We start from the raw sequence: 12,002 nt of genomic DNA, 5'->3' as shown, positions 1-12,002 counted from the left end.
CTGGGACCCGCGGGGGCTGCTCCCCTCCCCTGGCACATGATTCGCAGGCCAAGAAGGCAAGAGGGATATTGGGAGTCATCTCTAGGTGAGCCTATAGTGACCCCGGGGGTTTTAGGTCAGAATTTTGATTTGGGGTAGGAAGAGCAGCAGGTGTTGTGTGCATCACTTCCATACCCTTAGTTGCAACTGTTACAGCCTCTTTAGGGCACAACTGCCCTGGTCATCTCCTTTCTGCTGGTGGCTTTGCGATGGTGGAGTGGCAGAGTGCTACACACCCACCCTTCCCCTTCTCTTTATTACGTTTTGTGGGTTGAGGAAGTGAACCCAAAGATCACCCTACAACAGTGCTGGGTGTCCTCCAATTAATTTCCTAGAGCAGCAGTGGGTGGGGGGGGGCAGCAATCTGAATCCCGAGGAGGAACATTCACACCGGCTGGGGAGCAAGGGTGCACAGTTAGAGAGTGCAGGGCATGGGTCTCCAGCCCATGGTCTCACTCTGGGACCTCTACAGGCAGCCTGTAATTGGAAGGGCAGCCCCGTGGGTGCGGAGAAGGTTACCAGGAGTGGTGACTGCCCCTCAGTGATACAGATGGAGTTCACACGTGTAATTCTCTTGGGACAAAGGTTGACTGGACCTCAGTGCTGGAAATTAACTAAAGGAGGAGCCACTAGGATGATGACTGTTTTTTCTCAATGACCATGCATTGCTGTACATTAATTGAAAATGTCTTTCTTTGATTTTGATAAAACTTCTTTTGTTTGGTGTGCTATGTTCAAATGTATGCATGTAATAATATTAAGTTGTCATGTTTGAATGTTTGTTATTTGTAATAAACATGGCCCTCTTCCCAAAGACAATATTTTGCCTGTCATTGACTTGGGTTTTGGGAGGGGGCACAGCCCGGCATGGGCGCCTCCAGGCCCTATTAGCCATTTAAAGTATAATACAGTCATCTGTAATTATCTGCGTAGTAGAACAGGTTAAACAGCTGTATTACTGCAGTTATTTAAGTTTCATTAGGAAATCTTTTTCCTTAACTCCCCTACTTGTCAGTCTGCAAAGCTACTGACCAGCACACGATTGACAGTAGTGGGAATCGTCTGGAAGAGCACATATTTTCTCTATTTTTTCCATATTCAAAAATAAATACAAAGAGGAAAATAGATTGTTTTCTGTCTGGACGTATCTGTAAAAATCAGTAAAAATTGAAAGTGGGAGCCTTACACATAATATATCACATACTTATGCCACATAGTATGCATTCAGACACAACCATAAAGCAGAGCTGATTTAACGTGCTGAATAATAGCCTCAAGCTTGGACAACCTTTGGCAAGAGCAAACAAAAATAGTTTGACTCATGGTAAAGTGGGGTACATATACTTCAATAGCAACAGGGTAAAACCTCCTTACCGTTGGCCAGACTCCCCCTCATCTACTAAATCTTTGTTGAGTCTCCTCTCATCTCCACCTGCATTTAGGTTTTCTGAATATATTCAATGTATTGCACCTACTGACCTTTCTAAAGATATTCATCTTAAAACTTTTCCTCATTCTTTTAGAGTAGCCTATTTAATTCTATACATCACAAATCCCTCCCTAGGACTAATTTTGCTTCCTCTCCTGTTCCCATATCACACATAAATTCTTTAAATTCCTACTCCTTCCTTTCTCCTTATTAAAGGTTTGTTATATATCAAGGGTGAACCAGACCCCAAACGGCACCAAAGCACTCTTCAGTGAGGAGAAACATGGAAGAATATGCAAAATATAAAATAAAACTATAAAGGGGTGTCATGTACAGCAATAAATGGTTAATTGAGGCATCATTTAAACAAATAGCATAAGGTACTTTTAATGAAGACAAGGCTTGTTCTTGATCATTCACAGTGTGGGGTATGGAAAAGGGAATTAAATAATAGGGATTATATTCTTAATATTCAAAACAATCTAGAAAGGGACTTCTTTGTCTCTTCTGCCCAAACCATGGCCTTTTTCTGCATTACACTAAAAAACAACATCCTCCAGCTTGTTTTGTCTGAGACTGCACCTTCTGTGTTAAGTGTGTGGTAATGTCCTTTTGCTGCAGTTCTTTTCAAACTCGATTGCATTCGTATTAACTTTATTGATTTCTGAAAAGGGGTTTACGGGCATTATAAAATTAAATGAAATATAAACAAAGAGGAAAAATGAGAATATTCACACGGTGTGTCAGAAGGAGGGGTAGTGCAAAAACCCTTATTAAATTTCCTGAGCATAATTATTCCCATCGACTAATGATTTGATTCCTTTAAAAAAAGTGTTTCCGGGGGACCTATTTACTGAATATGCGTCATAGTTTCCACGCAGGGCGCATAGGCGTGTATTACAGAAGGAGCTGCTTATGTAATACTGAATGTGTAGCCCCTGTAGCAGTTAGCATGTATTTCATAGTGGAGTTGTCTCAGTGGGAGAAGGAAGAACTTGCCAAGAGTAAGATGGTTGTGAGTTCACTTGGAGTTCACTTACAGACTAGAGATAAGAGGGTGGGTAAAAGTGAGAGAGAGAAGGGATGCGACAGATGCTTTAATGATTTTGTATTCCGAGGAGAAGTCTGGTCTTGGGTGAGCAAGCCTTTGTTCACAGATAGACATGGAGCAGGGGCTGAATGTTCCTGGAAACGTTTCGGGTATGCTTGTTTGGAGCACGCAGCTTTGCTGAGTTCAGAACAAAGGGCCACAAGGCACACCATTGACTGACATGCAGAAATAACTTCATTTACGAATGTAAACCAACTTTTGTAATTGATAAAAGTTGGCTTCACTCTTGTTGATTCATGTACACATGGTGGTCACCAAGTGAGTACATCTACTATGTGCTAGTGACGGGCGTTACTGTATGGGAACGCCTGGACTTTTGGGATTAACCACAAATGCATATGTTGCTGGGTTTTCATGAGCTCCTCTTTGATCCCTTCTTACCCTGGAAACGTTGAGATTTACTCCCGAAGGGTAGCAGTAAATCCCTTTCCAGTGCAGGAACGGAAAGGGAACACCTCAAAAAAGTGGTGGGGTGTCCTTCAAGGGTTGTTCCATGCAGAAAATATTTTAGTTGTATAGAAAAAAAACAGGAAATGTTTGCACTTCCGTTTTCTTCACTTGCCAAGACATACTTGTTCATATTTTCACAAGTGAAAAAGTGATTCAGAAAATCTTGTAAGGATTGCTATTGGGAGGCTGGCACTTGGCCCCAGGAGTAATCAAGAAATGTACATTCCAAACAGCCATAAATCTACTCTGACGTGAGCTCGGAAGCCTGGGGGTGCAGATTTATGACTGTTTTAGAGAAACAGGCCCAATGAAGGTGTTTTGCATTTTCATTGCCGAGAGGGCATGTTAATCCTTAAAACATGAATAGCAGGATGTCACAGGTTTGCATGAGGTGTGTGGAGCGGATGCATGTGAAGGCAGCAGTGAGGACAGGACTTACCAAGCTACAAGAGTCACTCAGACAAAGAATGGTAGGACTGGCGCATGCGCTCCTGCTAGTGGTGAATGACTGAAGAAGAGGCAGTCTGCACCTGGATATTAGAGTGTGATGGGTGGATGAAGAGACAGGCAGGGGAGTGGAATTGAGGCTAAAAAGATGAGTGTTTGGCAAGAGGGAGAGTGGATGGTGGATAGTGATAGTGTAGGGAGAGGAAGAGAATGATAAGGACCCAAGGGGTGCATCTGCGGTAAGTAGGGAAAGCATGATTACTGGCAACAGTGTGAACTGACAGTAGAAGCAGGTTGGAGCTGTGAAAAAAAGATCTTGTTCATGCAGAGGATCATGTTCATCCTAAGCACTAGAAGAGGATTTTGCAAGTGGTTGATAGGTCCTTGACAAGCCCACCACAAAATGTCCAAGTTGAGTCAAGAGACAGCTGTGCAGGGCTATGTTTAGGGTCTTTGAAAGTTAGTTGATAATGACAAGGTTTTCAAATAAAGATGGAAGGTAACTGGGAAAAGGGCTTTGTTGAGGACATGTCAAATAGACTCAGCGGCCTGTGTGTAGTTGAGGTTTGTATGTTTTTTGTGAAGGGTGACTGTCACCAAAGAGGCCCTTTGCTAGACTGATATTTCTCTTGCAGTGGTATTAAACAGCAAATAATCACAGCTACACATCTCTTCCAAATTCATCATATTATAGTGTATTTGTCATTTGCTAAAAGCACGATTCTGTTACGCCCTTAGTATTCCAATCAGTAGTTGGCCAGATATCGACCTACTGGTAATGAATAAATGATGACCTTATACATTTTAAGGAGTCATACCTTTGCTGTTTAAAATTTTGGACCTCAACTTGAGTTGGTCAGCACCTGTGGCAGTGCTCCTGTTTGAACCCCTGTGGGAGGGACATTGTCAATATTGCAGAAAAAATTATTTGAGGAAGGTAAACGTGCACAAGTGAGAGTGAGAGAATTAAGGTTAATTAGGAACATTGTCTTGATGCAGATGAATCAGGTTTGACATAGGCTAAAAGAGGTGGCTATCATAGGACACATTGGTTCAGCAGGGAACACATTTGAAATGTGATGAGGAGGCGTGGGGTTGAGCATTTCACTTGAGAAAGTGCTTTAATATCTAAGAGGGGAAGGTAACTGATTGCATAGCCACGTTACAGAGATGTGGGAGATGAGAACTGTTAGAAACGGGGTTCCTGGCTGGCTAGGGTATGCATCTAAGCCAGGCATAACCCACCCACTCTAGTCAGGGCAAGGGAGTTACACGTCCAAGATAACCCCCTGCTCACCCCGTTGGTAGCTTGGCACAAGTAGTCAGGCCTAACCCAGAGGCAATGTGTAAAGCGTTTGCACAACACACACACACAACACGTGTGACGCAATATGTACACCACAAAGTAAACACAAACTAGCTATGTAAAAATAAACTGTATTGCACAAAACATAATTAGACCGAACAATACATGTCATTAATATTCTGCTACCTTAGCAGTTGTCATAATGTTACACAGGTTACTAATACTCTGCAAGAATAAGCAGTAGTCACATTAACACACCTAAGCACTCAGGATTCTGCAACATAAGCAATAGTCGGGAATCATTCTAAGACAGGAAATGCACTTGTCATAAACATCTCATAAATGCCCAGATATGGACCACCAGTAAACATATGGCAAGTCAGAAAACATACTATCAGGATAAGCATTATCATGGTTGCAAAGATCACCTAATGAAGGCACTTATGATTACAGCAGAAATGTGTGTAGCATGTGACAGTGTTGTCACCCGGTCCGGTGGTTAGAGTCTGTCATCTGCACAAGGTGCCAAAACGATGCGGGCACGATTGGGGACATCTGTGTCCCAAAAGACCGGAGCTTCTGTTCTCCGCACTGAAGATGAGGTTTCAATGAAAGCAGGACCGCGGACCTCCGTCGAGGGTCGCCACCCCGGCCTGCTAAGGATTAGGGGTGGTCTTGTGGGGCCCAGAGAGGACGGGGGGGGACCTCTGTTGAGGTTACTGCTCCGCCCGGTAATAATAAACACCCTGAGAACCCGACGGGGGGAAAAAGCCTCTGGCTTGAAATTGGAGGCTCCTTAGACCTGGAGCACAACCCGGGCCCTCCTGGGCTTCAGGGTTGCTCAGTCCGTTCCCCGGGAGCCATTGCTGTCAGTGCAGCAGCTGCTGCAAGCACGGACCGGGGCACCTTCTCTCCAGAGTGGTGTGTCCCAAGCACTCCTGGGCTTCCGTGCCACGCCAATCAGTTTCCCCTGTCTGTGGCGTTGACTTTGTTCAAACTTGCTTTAGTACTCGCCTCCGGGGGCACTCCCAGGAGCCCGCACACCCCTATTTTCCTCTGGCCATGCCCCGGAGGTCCCAAGGACAGCACCTCACTCGTGCTTGATGAGGGCAGCCCGCCCAGGCTGTGGCGGTGATTCCCCCAGCGATGCGCTTCCACGCTCGAATTGTAGGAACCACCCGGGCGCTTACCACGCGCTCCAGCCCCACAAGGAATGCGCTCGCGAGGCGCTAAGGGGACGCGCACCAAGTGCTGCACTTGGAGCTATGCACCAAAACAAGGGAAATTAAATCCTCCTCGTATTGTGGATAGTTGCAGGGGTCAGAATCCATGGCACCATGCCCCTGGAGACAAGAGAGGAGGGAATCACAGGGCTAGGAGGCACAACAACAGGCCAGCACAAGGGATGCAGATGGTGGCAGTTCCTCCTAGTGATCAGGCAGGTCACAGTTCAGCACAGCAGCAGCAGTCCAAGGTGGGTCCCGATGAGTCCTATTCAGCAGTGTCCTGTGTCCAGTTTCAAGTAAGTCCCTTCAAGTCTAAGTTGTGGGGAAAAATCCCCTGTACTTATACTCAGTTTACAGTGTGTTTCTCATAGGAGGGAGGAGGTTCCAACCAGTTACAACTGGTTCTGGGAGTACCCCCTTTCTCCTCAAGCACAGGCTCCAAACATAAGTTGGGGGTAAACTACCCTATTGTGTGAGGCCAGGGCACAGCCTTTACAAATGCAGGTGTGCCCCGCCTCTCCCTTCTCTCAGCCCATGAAGACTATTCAGTATGTAGATGCACCTCTGTGACACCTCCACCCTCCCTATGTACAGGCTGTATGAAAAGTATGCACAAAGTCCAACTGTCACTCTGCCCAGATGTGGATTGGAGTCAAGCTGCAAAACACAAGATTCATAAGCACAGAGAAATGCTCACTTTCTAAAAGTGGCATTTCTGTAATGATGATTAAAAAATCCACCTACCCCTGTAAGCAGTGTTTCTCACTACCATTACAACCATACCAAACATGACTATGTGACCCATCATAAATCAAACAATACCCCCTACACATGAGGCAGGGCATTTCCACTGCAATCCTATGAGAAGGCAGCCTTCACAGCATTGAGAAACCAAATAGGCTGTTTGTCACTACCAGGTCTGGCCCCATTACTAGGCACATGTCCTGCCCTCTACGTACATAGCACCCTGTCCATAGGGCTACTGCTACCTTAGGGGTGACTTACATGTAGTAAAAGGGGAGTTTTGGGCCTGGCAAGTAAATTTAGATGCCAGGTCCCTGTGGCAGAAAACTGTGCACACAGGCCCTGCGCTAGCATTCCTGGGACAGGTTTGAAAGGCTACTTCAGTGGGTGGCGAAGCAGGCTGCAGGCCCACTAGTAGAATTTAATTTGCAGGCCCGGGGTATAGAGCTACCACTTTACAAGGGACTTATAGGTAAATTAAATATGTCAATTAGGTATAACCCAATCATACCAATTTTACAAGGGAGAGCACACGCACTTTAGCACTGATTAGCAGTGAAAAAGTGCTCAGAGTCATAACGTCAGCCAACTAGGATAAGAAAAATAAGGAGGCAAAAGGTTTGGGGAATGACCCTGTAGAAGGGCCAGGTCCAACAAGAACTTTACAATGATGAAAGCTAAATGAACCCTGTCCATAGATTATGGGATGCAGAATATGATACTCTTTGCTATTAGGGATAGTTTTTGGAAGATAAGGTTGAGTGAATGGTGCAGGCAAAGGGCTGCAAGAATTTTAATCTGCAGAGAAGGTGAAGTTGCAGTTGTAGTAAGGCAGAGCTCAATAGAAGAGAGTGATGGCAGAGTTTATATTGATCCCTTTTTCATGCTCTTCAAAGAATGCTCCACTTGTAGTGGTTATCAAGCGAGTCGTCATTGTGACTGACGAGGAACATGCTCTGAATTCTGTGTGTATTTTCTGGTCATTCAGTGGGTGTAGGCTTGGCTTTGAATGCCACTAAGATGTAAGAACTGGTACCTCTCACTAATGCCAGATGCAATCCAAGACACTCTGTGCGGGACATGGTACTAGATACTTCTATGCCGCTAATACTGTATGCGCCCCTCTTCTGAACAAATAGCATGAGCTGATTTTGTATTTTCATTTGGATGAAAAGAGAGACCTTATCTAGAGTTATACTGTGGCATGCTCCTCATTCAGTGGACAGTACTGGAGGGAAAAGGATGAAAGAATGGCATTTGTTGCCGTGGCGTGATGAATGTTCATCAATCCTCAACTAGGTCCAGGCACTTGATTCTCACAGTGTCATCCATCTCTCACTTTGTAACTTACCAGCTGTGACTTCTGACCTCTTCAAGCCTGGATGTAAAAGGCATGTGGCCTGTGGCATGCTCTTTATTTACATTTAAACAAGTAAACAGAATGGAATGCATTGAAAAAAGAGTAACGATTGACCTATGTAACCATTTCCTATGAATGCTTGTGAAGATATATTTAACATGTGGAAACCACTGCAGAATAGAATTTTAAGAAATAAGCTACAAGTGCGATACAGATAAATACGGAGATTCTTGGTTTTAAAATCTGGATAAACCCTCCCTCGAAGGGGCGCTTGGTTGCCACAGCGGCAGTCTAGGTAGAGGAATCGACATTTTATTCTACATGAGAAGTACATTTTCAGTTTTTCTTCTAGTTATGTCCAATTCATAAAACAGCTGGTTGGTTCACATAACTCTTGTGGGACGTCCAAAAAACAACTCCAGTCGCCCCCCCGCCACCCCAATTTCCCCCCCTCCACCCCTTCACCCCGCCATCTCACTTTGTGGTTAAATACACAGCTCGAGTGAGCGGAAAGTAAACGCCTACTTTACCTTCAGCAATTATATCCCATTGCTAAACACTAACGCCGATTTCCACCTTAGATCTTAATAATGGCAAAGTGAAAATAATGCACGTATGCCAATTTCTATTAAATGCACAAAGCTGGCTCATAACCAAAGACCTAGCTAAAAATAATGGAGCAGGGTGCAGGGTGCAGTGGCACCAGGACCCAGGGATCCAAGGCGCTCATTGCACCCTGGTTGTTGCTATATTTTACTTTCCAACTTGCAATCAGAGGTCCGTTTCTTTGCTTGAATCGTCGCCCAAGGCACCCTTGCTAACCAATGTCCATAATTCAGTTATAATTATTCATGTAATCATGGGGTTTAGCTGATAACCATACTCGTGCCAACACATTAGCATTGGCTGTGGCTTGATATTTCCTACTTCCTAGAGACAATCTGACTAGAGTAGTATGCTGTAGGGAGTCGCAGAGCCTGAGGAGTTAGTCGAGAAAGTAAAGGGGTGGCCGACTTATACGTGGAGCTACAGACACCAGAAACAGGACTGGTGACGAGCTCACGCTTGACTTGGGTCAACTCGGGTTGCCTGTCGCCTAGCTCTGCACTTTGTAAATAATATACCGGTACCTTCTTTTGGTGTCGCTCAGTAGTGAGACCAGCTACGGAGACGCGGCTAAGACACATTTAAAGACACGGGCATGCACGAGGTCTGCAAGCAGCGGCTGGGAAAGCTTCCACATGGAATGTTTGCATAAATATGTGCCCCTTCCCTAGCCTTGCTCCCCGCAGCCCCCACCCTGCGATAAAGTATTTGGTGTGCTGCGCTTGTGCTTTTGTTTTCCCGACGAGTCCTGAGCTCAGCTCGGGTTGCCAGGGGAGGGCGGAAGCAGCTGTGGATTGGCTGACTTTGGCCGGGCTCTTTCCTGACTCTTGCATTCCTCTGGATGAGTGTGCGGCTGCTTCAGCACCAGTTGTTACACTCTGCAAAGAGACAGCAACCTTGGATGCATCGTAAGAAGCGACGCCACCTATTGGAAGCTAACGTACAAGACTCGTAGATCAGACTGTTCTCGTATGACACAATGTTATTTATTAACAGTGTTTTTTAACCCCTTCGCTGCCAGGCCTTTTCTCCCCTCAGATGTCAGGCCTTTTTTTTGGCTATTTGGGGCAGGGCGCCCTTAGGCCCTCATAACGTTTTGGCCACATAAGCTACCCACGCCAAATTTGCGTCCTTTTTTTCCAACATCCTTTGGCTTCTAGAGGTACCCAGACATTGTGGGTTCCCCTGAAGAAGGCCATGAAATTAGCCAAAATACAGTGAAAATTTAGTTCTTAAAAAAAAAAATGGGAAAAAAGGGCTGCAGAAGAAGGCTTTTGTTTTTTCCCCTGAAAATGGCATCATCAAAGGGTTTGAGGTGCTAAAATCACCAGATTCCTAGCTTTCAGGAACAGGCAGACTTGAATCAGAAAACCCAATTTTTCATCACAATTTTGGCATTTTACTGGGACAGACCCCATTTTTACGATTTTCCGTGTTTTCAGCCTCCTTCCGGTCACTGATAGAAATGGGTGTGAAACCAATGCTGGATCCCAGAAACCTAAACATTTCTGAAAAGTAGACAACATTCTGAATTCAGCAATGTGTAATTTGTGTAGATCCTACAAGGGTTTCCCACAGAAAATAACAACTGAAATAAAAAAATATTGAAATTGAGGTGAAACAAACAGCCGTTTTTCTCTACATTTTACTCTGTAACTTTTTCCTGCAATGTCAGATTTTTTAAAGCAATATACCGTTAGGTCTGCTGGACTCTTCTGGTTGCTGGGATATATAGGGCTTGTAGGTTCATCAAGAACCGTAGGTACCCAGAGTCAATAAATGAGCTGCACCTTGCAGTGGGTTTTCATTCTATACCGGGTATACAGCAATTCATTTGCTGAAATATAAAGGGTGAAAAATAGGTTTCAAGAAACCCTTTGTATTTCCAAAATGGGCACAAGATAGGGTGTTGAGGAGCAGTGGTTATTTGCACATCTCTGAATTCCGGGGTGCCCATACTAGCATGTGAATTACAGGGCATTTCTCAAATAGACTTCTTTTTTATACGTTGTCTTATATTTGGAAGAAAAAAATGTAGAGGAAGACAAGGGGCAATAACACTTGTTTTGCTATTCTGTGTTCCCCCAAGTCTCCCAATAAAATTGGTACCTCACTTGTTTGGGTAGGCCTCGCGCCTGCGACAGTAAATGCCCCAGAACACAATGTGGACACATCACATTTTCCCAAAGAAAACAGAGGTGTTTTTTGCAAAGTGCCTACCTGTGGATTTTGGCCTCTAGCTCAGCCAGCAGCTAGGGCAACCTACCAAAATTGTGCATTTTTGAAAACTAGAGATCTAGGGGAATCCAAAATGGGGTGACTTGTGGGGCTCTCACCAGCTTCTGTTATCCAGAATCCTTTGCGAACCTCTAAATTTGGTTAAAAAAACACTTTTTCCTCACATTTCGGCAACAGAAAGTTCTGGAATCTGAGAGGAGCCACAAATTTCCTTCCACCCAGCATTCTCCCAAGTCTCCTGATAAAAATGATACCTCACTTGTTCGGGTAGGCCTAGTGCCCGTGACAGGAAATTCCCCAAAACACAACATGGACACATCAGATTTCTCCACAGAAAACAGAGGTGTTTTTTTGCAAAGTGCGTACCTGTGGATTTTGGCCTCTAGCTTAGCCGGCACCTAGGGAAACCTACCAAACTTATGGATTTTTGATAACTAGAGACCTAGGGGAATTCAAGATGGGGTGACTTGTGGGGCTCTCACCAGGTTCTGTTACCCAGAATCCTTCCAGTCTCCCGCTAAAAATGATACCTCAGTTGTGTGGGTGGGCCAGGTGCCTGCAACAGAAAAAGGCCAAAAACTTGTAGAGATTGAGGGGTAGCACAGCGAGTTGATAAGCACATATTCTTCTTTTATACATCTTTAGGCTGACTCTGCTTTGGGGACCCACACAAGTGAGGTGTCATTTTACTTGGGAGTCTGAGGGGAACTCTGGGGAGTAGGAATTGTGTGCTGGAGCGGTGATATTACAAGGAAAAGTCAGGAAAATATGCTTTTTAAGCAAATTTTGAGGTTTGCAGAGGAGTCTGGGTAAGAAAATGTTGGGGGAATCCACGCAAGCCACACCTCCCTGGACTCCTTGGGGTGTCTAGTTTTAAAAAATGTCCGGGTTTGGTAGGTTTCCCTAGATGAAGGCCGCACCCAGGACCAAAAACATAGGTGTCCCTTTCCCCCTAAACACCAGTAGTTTTGTAATATATCATTTTGATGTGTCCACGTACGTCTGTGATGTGCCAAACACTAAAATTGTGAAAAGAAACACACTTA

The sequence above is a fragment of the Pleurodeles waltl genome, chromosome 2_1 (assembly GCF_031143425.1).
Source record: "Pleurodeles waltl isolate 20211129_DDA chromosome 2_1, aPleWal1.hap1.20221129, whole genome shotgun sequence".
NCBI lineage: Eukaryota > Metazoa > Chordata > Amphibia > Caudata > Salamandridae > Pleurodeles > Pleurodeles waltl.
This window is presented reverse-complemented; position numbering follows the sequence as displayed.